Source organism: Impatiens glandulifera, chromosome 7, assembly GCF_907164915.1.
Source record: "Impatiens glandulifera chromosome 7, dImpGla2.1, whole genome shotgun sequence".
NCBI classification, from domain to species: domain Eukaryota; kingdom Viridiplantae; phylum Streptophyta; class Magnoliopsida; order Ericales; family Balsaminaceae; genus Impatiens; species Impatiens glandulifera.
In genome coordinates, this window is record NC_061868.1 from 24,479,066 (window position 1) to 24,497,895 (window position 18,830).

An 18,830-nucleotide genomic window follows, 5' to 3' on the forward strand; every position below is an offset into this window, starting at 1 on the left:
TCTTAAACACCCTTTGTTCTCGCAACAGGGGTTATAAACACATCTTCTTCAATAGGAGCTTTCAAAGCCTCTTCAGCTACATCTTCTAAGATCGCTTCTTCAACATTTGTCTCAAGAGCTTGTTCAGGCTCTTGAACATTCACCATTCCCTCTTCTTCATTAGGAAACTCTTGAACAAGATGATCTAGAATACGTCTCTCTTCAGCAGACAGGGTCCCAAATTCGATTAGGAGAGCAGCGTCTGATTCATCAGCGTTTGGAATAACCATTGCCTCTTCTTCGTTCAGCGGTTCTGTGCCAGAGCAATCGGTGCCATGAATGTATCTGGATGCAGCAAAAACATAGCTCTCTATGATATCATTCCACTTCTTCAGTACTTTGGCTTCAACATCAGCTCCTCTTGCGTCAGGGTTGAAGTTTGCTTTCCTGGCTTCATAAATTGGAAACAGAGCTTTTCCAAGAATGCAAGCTTCCACCAGTTCTCTTTTGTTCAATGCTTCACCCACATTTGAAGTTCTTGCCCATATTAGGACTTTCTTCTCGTTTGCTACTCTCTTCTTCCATTCTTTTGTTATGGCAGCATTGGAAAAAGAGTCGTTGTACTTAGAGGACAGCCTCTCAGTACACCAGGAATCATAGATTCCTAACTTTTCAGAGGAGAGAACTTTTACTTGATCCAGAATGAGATCAACAATACCTCTTGCTTCAGATACTTTCTCAGGAGCTTGAAAAGAAGTGGACTTCCCTTTTCCAACAACCTCTACAGGTTTTGGAGCAGGTCTGAGTTCACCAATAACAATTCCTCTTGTCCCTTTCCTGGCCCGCAATAGTTTGAAGGGAGATTGGGGTTTTAAACAGAGCTCAGCAGGAAGCTCTCTACAGACAATCTTTCCGACCACCAAGGAATCCTTGGGAACAGGAATGTTGGGTTCACCAGCAACAAGGGTAGGAACGACACCTTGTTCTGGTTTTGACAACTCTGTAGCACTGACGGCTACATGATCAGATTGAGTAACAGGGGACTCCGCCCTATTAATAGATTCAACATTTGGACCGGCTGACTCAACAGCAGGCCCTTCAGCAAATTCTCTCAAAGGAGAGAAAACAGATTCAGCTTGTTCCACTTCGGGAACAACAAATTTTGGCACAGCAGCCAAAGATTTAGAAGACGTTACCTTAACAGATTTAGACACACAGGGCGCCTTTGTCTTCTTCTCCTTTGAGGCACAAGACCTCGAAGGTTTCCTCAAGAAGGTTGAGGGAGTGGATAACGATGTCATCGGGGTTGCAGCAAGTACGCCTGGACCTTGCTTCACCCTTGAATCAACAGATTCAGAGTCCTTCTGATTTTGGCTCCTCATGCTGGAGGAACTGGCCTCCGATTCGTTCACAGTTCTGGTTCTCTTTGCCCCTGTTGACATAACAGAAGTAGAGGGCTTTGATCGGGTGGAAGGCCTTCCACCAGTCTGGAAACTAGAAGCCCCAGATGCAAACTCTAGGTTGATCTTCATTCTAGTCAGAGTGTTGGCCACTATAGAAGCAGTAAAAACTCTTGCAGAGTTAATCTGCGCCGGTTCACCAACAGGAACCCCCAAAAACTTCAACAGGTGGCTCAGTTGAGCCGCATACGTGATACTCTCCTTGTTCGTCTGACTAATAGAATAGCACAGATTCTGAAACAGGGTATGACTCCAGTTCACTTGGATCCCTTTAGAAATGGCGCACATATAGTCAAAACGGTCTTGACTATAGAGATTGAAAGAGCCGGACTTCCCTTGCAACGCCTTCGCCACCACATCGTTTAGGATAATGAAATGAGGTTTGAAAACCTTCTTGTATCCATTCACATGGATCTTAGAACCGTCAGCAGAGAAGGAAGACTTCATTTCCTCCATGATTTCTAAAGGAAGCACCAAGTCGAACAGATGACCCTCCGTTAGAAGTTCAAAGAACTCCGCATAAACCGCTTCGTCAAAAGAGATCTCCTTTCCGTTAACGGTTGCTACGATGGAATCATCTACCATAACTGCCGTTTTGAAAAACTCACGAACTTCATCTTCATAGAAGATGAACGGTCCGCCCAGATACTTCCTCAACCCAGAATATTCTAGGGTTTGGAACATCTTCACTATCTCCGGCTGATCAAAGGAATACACCGATGGAAAGTCCACTTGCAGAGTACAGTGACCGAGCGTGATTTTCTTCACCATTTTGAGAGAATGTGAATCGATACGATATTTCAGAGAGTTTTAGTGAGAGAAATGCAAGAAAACTAGGGTTCTTAGAGATTTCGAGTGATTGAAAGTTTTCAAAATCATGCAGGAATGTCCTTATATAGATGAAAAATGGAAATACTGAATAATCGTCTATTATAGGGGTATGGCCCATTAATGAATGTTAGACGTCCTTTTTCAAGAAGTAATCATTAAAAATGAGGGTATGTCAGTCATTTTCTCTAAACTTGATAGACACGTGTCTTCATGTTATTAAGAGATGACTGTTCGATATTTTGAGCGGGAAAACCAGATAGCTCAAAGCGTGTGACAATTGTCCCTGATCAGTCTAATCGGCACGTAGTTAGACGTTTTTCTTACTTCACAAATAACACAGCGTCTATTAGACGGATGAGTGTATTAGACGTGTATGTCTAATTCCGTATTTATAACAAATTCGTCTAATGTTTATTAGACGTGTACGTCTAATTCCGCATAAACACCACGTATTAGACGTGTGTTTATTAGACGTAAGCATTGTTTTGCTCAAGACGTAAAAACGTCTAAAGTCTATTAGACGTGTCCGTCTAATTGCGTGGATATAAAATCTCAACATATAGACTTAGATGTATGGATTGTGAGCAAAAATACGTCTAAGTACATACTTTTTCTTTTAGACACCCTTGTCTATTTAGACCGATTAAGGATATTCGTCTAGAGAATATCTTTAATTCCAAAGAAATTTTTCTTCTCAAAAATGAATATGGACATTAGAGTTTTATAAACAATTTTTGTGGTCCAAAGACCAAAAATATTTTTAACAAATAAAAACAATTATTCTTCCAGAATGGCAAGTGCCATTGTTGATCTTCCAAGCTATGTACTCAGAGGAGTACTCTTCTAGCTTCCTTCCTGCTATCCTCCTGCATCACCTACAAAATAAACTATTTACAAATCTTGGTACCCACACTCAATTGGGTCCTCGATCAATTAGTCCCTTAGGAATCCATATCTGAGTTATTTTGATGGATTTCCCATTTTGTGTTGTGATTAATGCATAAGATTTTGACTTAGCAGATGACTTCCTACTAGCCACTGATCCTTTGAATTTTGAAGAAGGTTTTCTTTTAAAACTCCTTGACTTAGAGTCAGGTTTTAGATTACCAGACTTATTAGCTTTTTCTATCTTATTCTTAAGCCAGCTAACGGTTGGTGGAACATAAACTATTTCATTTTTTAAAGCAACTTCTTCATGAATAGGATCAGATTCAATGTCAGTCATATTTCCTTTGACAAAACTTATTGGCTTAAGTTTGTCATTTGGCTTTGACTTTTTGCAGGACAGGTTAGGATCATTGCTATCAAATCCCAATCCGGATCTAGATCTAGTAGGTTTCAACATGTTGATCTGATATCTGACAGCATTACCAGACCTTGTCCATGCACAGAAAACATAATTAAGCCTTTTATTTTTAGATGAAAGAGTTTGAATCTGTTCCTTGAGCATCTCATTTTCAGATGAGATCTCTTCAAGCTTATTTTCAAAAACATGTGACTCTTCCTCTTTAGACAGGTTTGGTTTATTTAAATCTGATGAAGATTTAGTTTCATTTAGAGATTCTGCTAGCTTTCTGTACTCGATGACCATGTCATCTAGTGCAGCTACCAGTTGTTCCCTTGAAAACCTTTCGGATGAGAAATCAAATACCTCAGTTTCCTGAGTTCCTTCCTCATCTTCTCTAGCCATGAAGCAAGCCACGTCTTCTTCATCAATTTCACTGGATGAGAAGTACGAGCCACGGTTGCTTCCTCTGTTCTTTCCGTCACCGACCATAAGAGCCTTCAGCTCTTTTCCATCTTCCTTGGCATTTTCACGCTTTGGCTTCCGGCATTCCGATGCATAATGACTCTTCTTCCTGAAGTTGCCAAACTTTTTCACAAAGAGAGACATGGCATCGCTGCTCAGCTGCTGAGCTGCCTTCTTCACGTTCGGAGCGGTTGGTGGCTCTTCAACAGTCACCAACGCCTTGGCAATAAAAACGGACGAGGGTTGATCTTCTTCCATCCTACAGTTCAGCTCGAACTCATAGGCCTTGAGGTCAGCGAAAAGATCAAAAAGAGAGATCTTGTTCAGATCTTTGGATTCTCTCATCGCCATAGTCTTTATGTCCCATTCCCTTGGAAGAGTACGCATGACCTTTATAGCAAGCTCTCGGTTGCTATAGGTCTTGCCTAGGATGGACAGAGAGGAGACAATCTTGCTGAATCTGGTGTCGAAATCGTTCATTGTTTCACCAGGACGCATTTTGAAGTTGTCGAACTGTTGAGTGGCAACCATGATCTTGTTTTCCTTGGTTTGCTCGTTTCCCTCACACAGTTGAGTAAGTCTGTCCCAGACCTCTTTGGTAGTGTCACATTCGATGATGTAGTTGAACATACTGTCATCGAGAGATCTGTACAGAACATCAAAAGCCATGTTGTTGAGGTTGTTCTGCCTCTTTTCATCAGCAGTCCAGTCGGCCTTCTCCTTATCAATCTTGATAGGACCTTCTGTGACAACACTCCACATGTCATCATGAAGATATGAGAGATGAGCACGAACCCTTTTCTTCCAAACACTGTAGTTTTTGCGAGAGAAGGTTGGAATGGCTGTAGCACTAGCATCTCTGGGTATGTTCGACATATTTCAGGAAAGGCTTGAGAATAGAAACAGGGCTCTGATACCAATTGATAGGATCGGCTTTATCAATAGAGACGGGGGTCTGGCTAATGATGAAGACTTATGAAAAATGGTTTGATAGAAATCCTGTTAGGGATTAATATCTCTTTCTATTCTACGCAAACTTGTGTAAACACTTGAAACAGATTCAAGGCGAAATTGTTTACTTGGGTTTGAAGCACAAGATAAAATATGAAAAGATGACAGAAATGAAGAACACAACAGTTTGTTTATGGATATTCGGAGAAACTCTCCTACGTCACCCCTTCTTCCAACCACCGGAAGGATTCACTATAATATGATGAGAATCAAATACAGTTTACACACACACTTAGCTCACCATTGAACAGAATATTTTTTGTTCAATTACAAGATGAAGAATATCACTCAGCTAATGGTGTTTTGATTCTAGCTCTCTCTCTCGATTCACACACAGTAAAATCAGAAAGAAACTTCACAGAATAAGTTCAGTAAGCAAAATGATTGAGTAGTCTCTCTCTGCAAAATCAGATTGCTTGTTCGTAAGATTGCTTGAAAAAACGATGCTTCGTCCGTTGTCCTTAGGATTGATTAAATACTGAGCAGGGACTAACGGTCGAATCTTCAAGAATGATACGTGGCGCTCTTCCATTGGAAAGCCTCCATTGTACACAGCAGGTTCTTAGCACAAGGATCGTGGCCGTACCGAACTGGTAGTGCGCCGAATATTCCATCAGGAATGTACCTGCAAAACGGGTAATGTGAGGAAAATTCTCTTACGTGGCATTCCTTGATTGGATGCATATAGTTGTTGTACTAATTTTCACTGGAAAGTGGAGCAGGAGTAGGGTACAGCTATAGCACGTGGGTAGGAGAAATGCTAGATTCAAGCGTACTACTTAAACAAAGCATTAGACGTATTTCAGTTAGACGGATTTGAGAAAATCAGTCTAATGAAATAAGTCAACTCCTTCTAATGAAAACGTCTATTAGACCGCCTGGTCTAATAGAATTAGACTCGCGTCTAATTACAATAACCATTAGACGGGTACGTCTAACTCCACTGAGTTAGACTGCCACGTCTAATTCCAGTTCTACCTCAGACTAATCTGAAGGAGTTAGACTCACGTCTAACTTTCACTAATTAGACTACCCGTTTAATTATAAAATAACCATTAGACCGGCACGTCTAACTCCACTGAGTTAGACTGCCACTTCTAATTACGGTTCTACCTCAGACTAATCTGAAGAGTTAGACTCACGTCTAACTTTCACTAATTAGACTACCCGTCTAATTATAAAATAACCATTAGACCGGCACGTCTAACTCCATTGAGTTAGACTGCCACGTCTAATTCTGGTTCTACCTCAAACTAATCTGAATGAGTTAGACTAACGTCTAACTTTCACTAATTAGACAACCTGTCTAATTATAAAATAACCATTAGACTGGCACGTCTAACTCCACTGAGTTAGACTGCCACGTCTAACTCCACTAAGTTAGACTGCCACGTCTAATTCCGGTTCTACCTCAGACTAATCTGAAAGAGTTAGACTAACGTCTAACTTTCACTAATTAGACAACCCGTCTAATTATAATATAACCATTAGACCGGCACGTCTAACTCCACTGAGTTAGACTGTCACGTCTAATTCCGGTTCTACCTTAGACTAATCTGAAGGAGTTAGACTCACGTCTAACTTTCACTAATTAGACTACCTGTCTAATTATTACATAACCATTAGACCGGCACGTCTAACTCCACTGAGTTAGACTGTCACGTCTAATTCCGCGTATTCATTAGACTATCCATCTAATTCTTTACGTCTATTAGACTTACACGTCTAACTCCGATGAGTTAGACTGTACGTCTAATTCTATTAGACTGACATCTAATTCCATTAGACTTACATATGATTCCGTGTATTCATTAGACTATCCGTCTAATTCTTTACACATATATTAGACTTACACGTCTAACTCCGATGAGTTAGACTGTACGTCTAATTCTATTAGACTCACGTCTAATTCCATTAGACTGCACGTCTAACTCCGATGAGTTAGACTGTGCGTCTAATTCTATTAGACTTGTGTCTAATTTTATGCGAATGAAAATCAAGATCGGTCTAATGACCCTCATTAGATCCAAGTCTAGAGGCATGTTGTCTCAATACACCTGTATTGAAACTTATAAATTATTTTATCATCAAAATATTAGTGAGTAAATTATTTCAACACTTAGTCAAAATAATTTGACCCAACACACTTGATAATTTCTTTGTGATTCTTGATTGTTGTTACACTACAGCTTTTGTTCTTCAACTTCTCCTTAAATAGTGGAAATATGACAACGATCATATTTTTCTTTCAATAGATACCTGCATGGTAATCCTTGAATCTGATTGGTTGGTCAAAAGTAGCTGCATGGCATTAAATGTGGTGGATGCTTCCCAATAAGCAACACAACCGGTCTGTTTGTCTTCTATTTAGTTTATTAGTTGGGAAGTTTTGACAGGTACATACTCCTTGGAGGCTACTTTTAGACTTATACCAAAATAGGTATCTGACCACTATGTAGTCCTCTTCTTTCTACAGTCTATCAACAGACTTGTATCAAAGAGGAAATGGCACAGTCTGCATATTTGAAGATCTCCTTCTATATTCCCAAAGTGAAGCTATTGCATCGAAATGGAAACTTCCAGCAGTTCCATATCTTTGATTTGATTTATTGCACTTACCGTTAATTTTGTACGATCGCTTAGGATTGAGCCAATAATTTGGGCCGACCGGACTTCATGTCGGTTTGCTGTTTTAACATCGGTTGACCGATCTTACTGTCGAAGAGTAATGAATGATCTTTGAGTAAAGGTTTCACCGATTTCAGAAGTTAAGTTGAACTAATCTTCTACTGATATTGTTGCTGAGAATATAGATTAATTAAGGAGTTCCGGTTTGTGTCGCTTCTATGGTATAGGTTGACCGGCCAATTTGAGACTATGATCGCTCCTTGCTTTTCCTACACAAGCGGTGAGTTTGGTTAAGTTTTTTAAATAGTTAATTACTTATTAATTAACTATCTAATTTATCCAACAGATTCTAATAACTTCTTGTACTTAGTGACCATGTCTTTGAGTGCAGAAGTTAAATCATCTCGAGTAAAATCTTCTAAAGAGAAATCAAAAACCTTAGGTTGATCATCTGCCATTAAGTATGTGATGACTTCATTCTCGTTATCGTTAGGTGAATCATCTAAGTCATTGTCAGTCCACATGGACTTGTTTTCAGCACATATAAGAACCTTCTACTCTTTTCGGTTCTACTTAGTTTGAGCGTTACAGCCATAGATTTGAATCAGCTTGTCCCAGATTTCTTTAGCAGAGGAGCAGGACTTGATCTCACTGAATATATTCATGTTGATTGACTAGTATTGGATGTTTTTAGCAACGTTATCCAGGTTGTTCGTCGCCTTATCTTCCGTTGTCCAATCACATCTTGGCTTCACAATCATTATGGGACCATCAGTAATGACACTCCACATATCGTAATCAAGAGCAGCCAAGTGCACTTGCATTCTCATCATCCAATAATCGTAGTTTTCTTTCGAAAGTAGAGGGATATCGTTGATGATAGACATGATTCAGGTTCTTGATACTTGAGAATATAAAACAGGGCTCTGATACCACTTGATAGGATTGATGTAATCAATAGAGACGGGGGTCTGACTATTGATAATAACTTCGGATAAACGGATTGATAGAAATTCTGTTAAGGATTAATATCTCTTTCTATTCTTCGCAAATCCTTCGAACTCTTGAAACGGATTCAAGTGGGGAAATATTTGTCGGATTTGAAGCTTTAAACCAATGAAAGATGAATGGCATAAAGTAAAGAATGCAGCGAGTTGTTTATGGATGTTCGGAGAAAACCCTCCTACGTCACTCCTTCTTCCAACAACCGGAAGGATCTCACTAGATACTTCTTTGAATCAAATACAATTCACTGATCTAGCTAACTCTCTGTTGAAGAAAACAACATTTGTTCAACTTACAACACTCAATTAATGACTATAAAATAGTTCAATAACTTATCTCTCAACTTCACGTAGTGATTTACAAAATACACTTGAGAATAAAATATTTAGAGAGAGAGTAAGTTGATTCAAGAAATCAAGCTTGTAGAAATCTAGTGATTCAATGAGAGAGAGAGAGAGCTTCAGCTTCTGTCTTGTTATTTCTTGTTGTCTATCAGTTGTCTTTAGGTAGCAATTTATTTTTCAACGGTCGAATCCTCCTTTTGGAAACATGACAAACGTTCATTGGAAGGCCGCCCATAGTACACAAGTATAGCAGGCACTATGCACATGGATCATGGTTGTATCATACTGGTAGTGCGCCAAATATTTTTCAGTAATTATCCTGCATTGAACAAGTAGTGGGAAGAATATTTACTTACGTGGCATTCATTCATTGATGTTAATTGGCTTAGACTGAACAGGAGAAAGTGGAGCATAGTAGTAGACGGCTAGTTGATCATGGTAGACGTATGCTAACTTCAAACAACTACTGAAGCGAGGCATTAGACGTGCTACATTAGACTGCCAAGTCTAAGGGAGTTAGATGTCAACATCTAATAACGTGTTTCATTAGACCACCAAGTCTAATGGAGTTAGACTGCCAAGTCTAACTATATATCACTTCAGACTAATCTGAAGGAGTTAGACTTGCATGTCTAACTTTACATCCCATTAGACCACCAAGTCTAATGGAGTTAGACTCCCAAGTCTAACTACATATCACTTCAGACTAATTTTAAGGAGTTAGACTAACACGTATAACTTTACATCCCATTAGACCACCAAGTCTAATGGAGTTAGACTGCCAAGTCTAACTACATATCACTTCAGACTAATCTGAAGGAGTTAGACTTGCACGTCTAACTTTACATCCCATTAGACCACCAAGTCTAATGGAGTTAGACTGCCAAGTCTAACTACATATCACTTCAGACTAATCTGAAGGAGTTAAACTTGCACGTCTAACTTTACATCCCATTAGACCACCAAGTCTAATGGAGTTAGACTGTCAAGTCTAACTACATATCACTTCAGACTAATCTGAAGGAGTTAGACTTGCACGTGTAACTTTATATCCCATTAGACCACCAAGTCTAATGGAGTTAGACTGCCAAGTCTAACTACATATCACTTCAGACTAATCTGAAGGAGTTAGACTTGCACGTCTAACTTTAAATCTTATTAGACCACCAAGTCTAATGGAGTTAGTCTGCCAAGTCTAACTACATATCACTTCAAACTAATCTGAAAGAGTTAAATTTGCACGTCTAACTTCGTATCTCAATAGACCACCAAGTTTAATGGAGTTAGACTGCCAAGTCTAACTACATATCACTTCAGACTAATATGATGGAGTTAGACTTGCACGTCTAACTTCGCACCATGTCTAATGGAGTTAGAGTTAGATTGCCAAGTCTAACTACATATCTGCGTGCGTTGACTTTGAGACATCTACTCGCGCGCGTTGACTTTGAGATGTGCCTGCAAATTAATAAAACTCCAATTATTAATTTTTCATTTGGTGAGATTCGAACCCAGGTCACCCATGTAACAAGCTGATGTACTTACAAGTACACCACATATAATGTTGATATCTAAATATATATTTATATATTTGATATGACTAACAGTTATTGAACTTAATTTTATCCATTTATTATCAAAAACCATTTCACCAGTCATTAAAATCAAGTATGTTAAATTATTTTAAATCAATTAAAAACTTAACCCAATAATTTTTCCCTTTTGGATTATTTAAGCTAAATTATCAAAACCAGTTGAGTTCATGATTTAAACATAATTCAACAATTTTTAAAATCTTTACTCAACAGAAAGATTATTGTGAAACAAGGAGTGTAACATCCTCGTAGTTAAGGTATTTGACCAACTACATATTTTGAGTTAAGCATCTAGTTAGTTACTAGTAGAGTCGCTAGTTTTATATACGTTGATAGAATCGGTGCTAACAGTAGAGACTAGTGTCTGACTATTGTTAACAGCTTACGATAAACTCTTCGATAGCAATTTCTTTTTTACTAAGAATAAAATTTATTCAAACATTTTGCTGCAATAATAAAATATAATTTAATAAAATATATAATAAGTTTTATAATACTGTTGATATTTCCCCCTTTATATCAACGGTTTTTAAAATGGTTGATATAGATTTGGTCAATATTAACGGCTTTTAAAGTGGTTGATATAGATGTGGTTAATATCAACGGTTTTTAAAACTGTTAATATAGAGTGGGTCAATATCAACCATTTTAAAATTCCGTTAATATTGATGAGTTAATATCAACCGTTTTAAGAGCGGTTGATATTGACCCCCTTTATATCAACGGTTTTTGAAACTGTTGATATAGAGTGGAGTCAATATCAACCGTTTTAAAATTCCGTTAATATAGATGAGTTAATATCAACCGTTTTTAAGAGCGGTTGATATTGACCCCCTTTATATTAACGGTTTTAAAACGGTTGGTATTACCCCTTTAATATCTGAACAAACGGTTACTATTTTTGGTTACTATTAATAATTTTTTTACTAGTGTATTGCATCGGTCCTAAAATAATTCCAGCACCCTTCATAGGTCCTAGTGTGCTCTTGGGCTATATTTCTGTTTTTTATTTTAATATTCTATTTTGTTTCCTTTTTCTTTTATTTCTCAAATCGAATTCTGTTATGTTATTACAACATTAATTATGAATATTGTAGGGAAAGACAGTAACTATATAAGGCTGATCTTTCTTCCTCAATGACCCATGAAAATGAATATTTGAATTCTCTTGTGAAAGTTCTTTACTCCTATTTTATTTTAGGTTTTGAAATTTTGTCTTGGACTATTTGGCATAGACCAACAATATTTCTTTTCTCACCCTTGACTCTTCTTCTCCCCATCTCAAATTCTCCACTACAAAACCCTTCCGCTGCCCTTTGTTTATATATCCACCCAGTCATAGAGATCAAGAACTCGATTCTTGAAATTAAGAACCCAAAATTACTAAGTTACAAATTAAGACGTAACATCTTGGTATCAGAGCAAGACAATTCTCTAAATGATAGACACCCGCCAACAATCAGAGATGGATGCTCTAAAGACACTAATCGAAGGATTGTCCTAATAATCAACTACTACACATGCCATTTTTCACCAACACATGATCGAATTGGTTGCTATGAACGCTTCCCTTAAACAGCAGATGACCGAATTAAGCAATAACATAGACAGAAGGTTCAATACCGCTGAAGAAAGACTTGTAGCGATTGAAAGTGGTGCGTCTGGAAATAGTCAAGATCCCTACACTAGACCCTATGATGATCATTCCTGCCACGGTCCTTCCCCGTACAGGCCCCAACATCCTGCCCAGAATCGCGACCCACAATATTTTCCTCCAACCCGGCTAACCAAGGTCGATTTTCCTCGGTGTGATGGGCCTGATGTGGAGGGATAGCTAATATCCGATGAGCAATTCTTCAGGGTGGACAAGACTAAGGATGCCACTAAACTAGAAATTGCCCCCAATCACTTTTATGGCAAGGCAAGAATGTGGTATGGCTCATATTTGCATAATCGCAACCATATGGAAGTCATGACATGGGACATGTTCAAGAGAGATCACATGGCGCAATTTGGGCTCTCTATACACGACACTCCAATGAGATAATTGATGAATCTAAAACAGGTTGGCTCTGTTCAAGAATACAATATGCAATACATGTCGATTTCTCAAAAATTATATCATATGCCAAGGGACTACGTAATAGATTTCTACTTGTCCTGTTTGAGGGAGGAGATTGCAAACTGCATCAAGTTGTGATCCCCTAACTCTCTAAATGAAGTTATGGTCATGGTCAAGGTCCAATAAGCAACTTATAGGTCCTTGATGAGCAGCGAGCACTTATATAACACTGAAGCATCGTTGTTGCTCAAGTCATCCAATGTCAACACGGCCTGGCCAAGTACCAACCTGACCACCGATCCCAATAATTCTTCCCTTGCATCTTCTTCCAGCACAAACCAGGGCTACATGAAGAAATTAGATCCGGCTATAATAGACGAGAAAAGGAAGAAAGGCATGTGTTATACATGCAATGAAAGGTGGGAGCCCAATCATAGGTGCAAATCCAAATTATTCATGGTCTCGGCTAATCATCAAGAAGTCCAAGAACCCGTTCAAGAACACATTTTTGATGATCTACCTTTGTTTCTTGGGGAAGGGGATGAACCAGTCATATCCTTACATGCATTGACCAGTTCTAAAACTTTTCAAATGCTCCAGATTCATGGCAAGATCGAGAACCTGCCGGTAGTGATCCTGATTGATACAGGCAGCACTCATAATTTTATCAATAGTAGGATTTTGGAGAAAATAGGACACAAAAGTATGGCAACCCAGGCGTAATCGGTTAGAGTGGCTGATGGATCCAATATTTTATGCTCTAGCATTTATAAAGACTTTAAATGGTCGATGGAAGGCAATGACTATCAAACAGAAATGAAGGTAATTTCCATGGACGGATATGATATTGTGATGGGCATTGAATGGTTGATTACTTTAGGTCCCTCATCCTAGAATTTTGAAAAGCTAACTCTTTTTATGAGAAGCAAGGCAGAACCACGGTCCTAAAGGGTATTCCTTGGGCACAGGTCACTCTGATGCATGGCAACCAACTGGAAAAAAACCTTAGAAAAATGTAGTGTTGCTGCCAAGGTGAAAATAAAAAGTCAGTATGAAGGCCAAATTGTGTCACTCGCGGCAATGACCTTGAAAGATATTCATGAAGATCTCCAGCAACTATTTTAAGTGTTCAACGCTCTATTCCAGGAACCCGAAGACCGACAACAAGTTAGGAGAATAATTAGAAGTTATGGCTCTTTTGCTGCCCTTGTGATGCTGGTTCGGGAAAAATACTTGGCCTGGGTTTTTGAAGACACTATAGAGTATAATCAGAGCTGGAAGAAGTTTTTTTATATATCTGCTCCAAGTCTTGGCGACATGCAGCAACAAAGGTCAACTCTAAACAATATAAAAGTCGACTTTGGGTGCACAAAAATTTCTTACATGGGTGGAGTGACGACTGACCCGATAGTGCTAAAGACTACAAGGATCTTTCCAGCTCCACTACTGAAAAGATGTTATCAAAGGCTTATAAAGGATTGCGGTCCTATTCTCCGACCTTTGTTAGACATGTTGAAATCCGACCGAAACAAAAGAAAATAGTTTTATTTTAAGATAGGAGGCTGCGAATTAGAAGTTGACTAGACAACGGTCTTATCATCGAGGGCGACGAACTTTAAAGGGGGAGATAATGTTATGTTCTCCAAATTAATGTATCGGTCCTAGAATAATTCTAGCACCCTTTATCGGTCCTAGTGTGCACTTGGGCTACATTTCTGTTTTTTGTTTTAATATTTTGTTTTGTTTCCCTTTTCTTTTATTTCTCAAACTGAATTGTGTTATGTGTTACAACAATAATTCTGAATATTGTGGGGAAAGACAGCAACTATATAAGGCTGCTCTTTCTTCCCCAAAGACCCATGAAAATGAATATTTGAATTATCTTATAAAAGTTCTTCACCTCTATTTTATTTTAGGTTTTGAACATTTGTCTTGGACTGTGAAGGATTAATATCTATTTATATTCTTCACAAATCCTTCGAACTCTTGAAACAGTTTCAAGTGTGAAGTGTTCTTCGGATTTGAAGCTTTGAACGACTAAAGGAAAATCGCAGAAAGTAAAGAACATAGGGGGTTTTATGGATGTTTAGAGATAATACTCCTACGTCACCTATTCTTCCACAACCGGAAGGATATCCACTAAATACTTTGAATCGAATACAACTTACTAAACTAGCAAACTCTCTGTTGAACAGAACAACCTCTGTTCAACTTACAATATTCTCACAGCTAGACAGTAATTGATTCTCTCTCTTGATCTTAAAGAATGTAAGAAGTTAGTAAGAGAAAGAGTGAATGAGTAAGCAAGCAACTTCGTGTGTTCAATTGATCCAGTTGATTCGTCCGCTGTCCTTGAGCATCTATTTATAGTAGAAGGACACCAATGATCGAATCTTCTTTGTGGACACGTGGCAAGTGTCCATTGGAAGGCCGCCCATATTACCATAATACAACATACTCTGAGAAAATGGATCGTGGTCGTACAGAACTAATAGTGCGCCGAATATCCTCTGATATTGTCTTGTACTAGACAGGTTGTTGGAAGGATATTTGCGTATGTGGCGTTAGTTCATTTAATACAATTAGTTGTCTTGACAGACTGCACAAAAGAGAGTGGAGTAGGAGTAGCAGACATCTAATTGATCATGGTTAGACGCATGCTTTCTTCAGATGGCTGCTAAAGAAAGGCATTAGACGTACTCCGTTAGACCTTGTCTAAAGTAGTTAGACGTCCTCGTCTAACTACGCATCCCCTTAGACCTCGTCTAAAGGAGTTAGACGTCCTCGTCTAACTATGCATCCTTTAGACCTCGTCTAACTATGCTTCCTTTAGACCTCGTCTAAGGGAGTTAGACGTCCTCGTATAACTATGCATCCTTTAGACCTCGTCTAAAAGAGTTAGACGACCTCGTCTAACTACGCTTCCTTTAGACCTCATCTAAAGGGGTTACACGTCTTTGTCTAACTACGCTTCCCTTTAGACCTCTTCTAAAGGATTTAAACATTCTCGTCTAACTACACTTCCCTGTAGACCTCGTCTAAAGGAGTTAGACGTCCTCGTCTATAGGAGTTAGACGTCCTCGTCTAAAGGAGTTAGACATTCTCGTCTAACTACGCTTCCCTTTAGACCTCGTCTAAAGGAGTTAGACGTTCTCGTCTAACTACGCATCCCTTTAGACCTCGTATAAATGAGTTAGACGTCCTCGTCTAAAGGAGTTAGACGTCCTTGTCTAACTACACTTCTCTATAGACTTCGTCTAAAGGAGTTAGACATCCTTGTCTACCTATGCATCCCTTTAAACATCGTCTAAAGGAGTTAGACGTCCTCGTCTAACTACTCATCCCTTTAGACCTCATCTAAAGGAGATAGACTACCACGTCTAACTATGTTTCCCTTTAAACTTTGTCTAAAGGAGTTAGACTACCACTTCTAACTACGTTTCCTTTTAGACCACGTCTAAAGTACATATTCATATGCACCTACATAAAAACAAATAGACAACTTAGCTTTATTCAATTTAAACATCTAACTTTATTCTATTTAAACATCATCAAAATTATGTTGTTTAATGTTTCATAACTTTTGTTTATTTCTAAGTTAATTATTTTTCACTTAATTAACTCTTTTCTTTACTTTGTTTTAAATTTTTCCCATCAATTTTCCCATTTTTTATGATGTTAAAACTATGCAATCTTAATAAAGAAAAATAATCACCCATCAAATAAGATTGAAATCAAAGTAGTTCACCAAAGTAGTTCTCCAAAGTATTAAAACATAAGTTTAAAGTACGAGAAACATAGAGAAAGATTTAGGGTCCTTCCCTTTTCACTCTTGGATCCGCGCAGCTATCAGGAATTGATTCTCTAGTTAGGATGTTATGGAATCGTGTAATCGCTCGACCTCCATTGCCATCTCCTTTGTCGCCTCCACGGCCTGGACCTCTTCTTACTGGTGCACAACCGTCTTCACTACCTCCAGCAACTTTTCGCTTTGATTTCAATTGAGTTCCTCTAGAAGACGTTGACCCCCCTTTTTTGCTTCCTTCCCCTTTCTAACATTATCAGGGTCGGCAGCAACAAGAGCTCTTTCCTTCTCAGCAGTAGCTTCAACCTCTTCTACGGCTTGAAATTGCCTTGCAAGTGTATCAGTCTTCTCTAGTCGCCCAGCCTCTACTCTATTTAATGAATTTGACATTTCCATTATTTGTGCCTAAATAAAATCAATTGGGGATCTTCTATCTTGGTGAAGCTCTAGGTTGAAAGTCTTAGCTTTAGCATGAAGATCCGATTGTCGATTAAAGAGATTCTTTTCCAGCTTCTTGTACTGAGTATGAAGGAGGTTGACTTCGTATGTATTTCGCTTTAGAGATTTCTCAGTTTCTTTTTGGGTGGCAAGAATGGAAGAGATCTTCTTTACTTGAAGAAGACCCCTTTTCAAGATGAGCCAATTTGGACGATATGTCCATTATATTCGGTTGCATTGAACTCAGCGCATCCATGATTGAATTACAAAAGTTTGCTCCTCCAGGAAAAGCTTCTTCAGAGGAATGAGCAGCCGACGATACGGCTTGGAAACATGTTGGAGCAGTGCGAATGGGGTTCACATGCATATTCATTTGTAAAGAACGATCTGGTCTTTATCTTTAGGAGGGGAAGAGGGAGCCTTTGATGCATCCTTAGACATATCTTGTTCATTTAGAATATCTACACATACCTGATTAATACGCTCTAAAATATCTTCAAAGTGAAGAGGTAGATCAACAACGTTGTCAACAATGTATGTAGTTGTCCTAATGGAGGATGATCGATGAACAGGTGGAGACGGAATATGGTTTTCTTCTAATGGTGCTTCTTCTGATGATGAGGATGACTCGTCTTTTTCAGATTGTTCCCGCTTAGCAGAAGAAATCTTCTCGGAATATACTTGCTTTAAGAGTTTCACCTCAGCCTGTGACCCTGGTGTCTAATCAATTGGCTTTGGTGAGTCTTCCGCAACCAATGGAGATTTTTCTGCTTCAGATATAGAAGGAGCCACTTCAGATGTCTCCTTCTGTGGAATGGGCGTTTGATTATCTTCAAAAGTAACTACCTCCTCTTCTATGTTGATTTCAGATTAAACCAAGACAGGAGTTTGTTCAACATGCTAGGCCATTAAGCACTTTTCTTCAAAGGATATGTTGGACAGCTCAATGAGATGGACAGTAGCCTGCTCTTCTTCTTTAGAAACAAACTGATCACCTTCAATAATTTGCATCGGCTCGTCATTACTGGAAGACATGTCATAAAATATATTTGACTGGGAAGACTTGGAGTAGTGAACGTGTTGAAGGACTATGGAGCAGTAGTCATTCATAACCAAATCGAGTCGCTTCAATGCATTATGTTATGCAAGAGCATCCCTGTCAAGCGGGTTAAAATTAGCCTTTCTTGCCTCAAGTAGGGGAAAGAGAGCTCGACCCATAATATTGGCCACTACTAGATCCTTTCTTTTGAGGGCTTCAACCTTGCTCGACCCATAATATTGGCCACTACTAGATCCTTTCATTTGAGGGATTCAACCTTGCTATGGTGCCTTTCACGGAGAAATTAGTGAAAATATGACAGGGATTAACAGCCTCACCCCCGCCCATAGGAACACCCAGATGCTCCATGAACCAACCGAGTTAGACTAAGAAGCCCGCACTCTGCTTGTTTTTTGAATAAACTAACTGGCAGAGATTTGAAAATAAGGTAGATGCTCAGTTGATTGACATACCTTTTGATATTACCATCATGTACTTGAATATGTCTTGACTGTAAAGGTCAAACGAACCTGCCCTACCATGAAGAGCCTTCGCCACAATGTCGTTTAGAAGAATAAAGTGGGGCTTCAGGACCTTCTTCTTTCCGTTCAGTCTGATCGAACTACCATCGTTTGAGAAGACGATCTGCATTTCTGAAATAGCCTGAGCCAGAAGAGCAACGTCAAGGTGTGATCCTCTGATGGTAGTTCGAAGAACTCAGCGAACGCCAATTCATCAAAAGAAATATATTTTCCATTTAGCGTCGCCGTTATCGTGTCACCAACCACATTTGCCATCTTGAAGAACTCACGGACCTCCTTTTTATAGAAAGTATAAGGACCGCCGAGATACTTTCTAAGGCTAGAGTACTCAAGAGAACGGG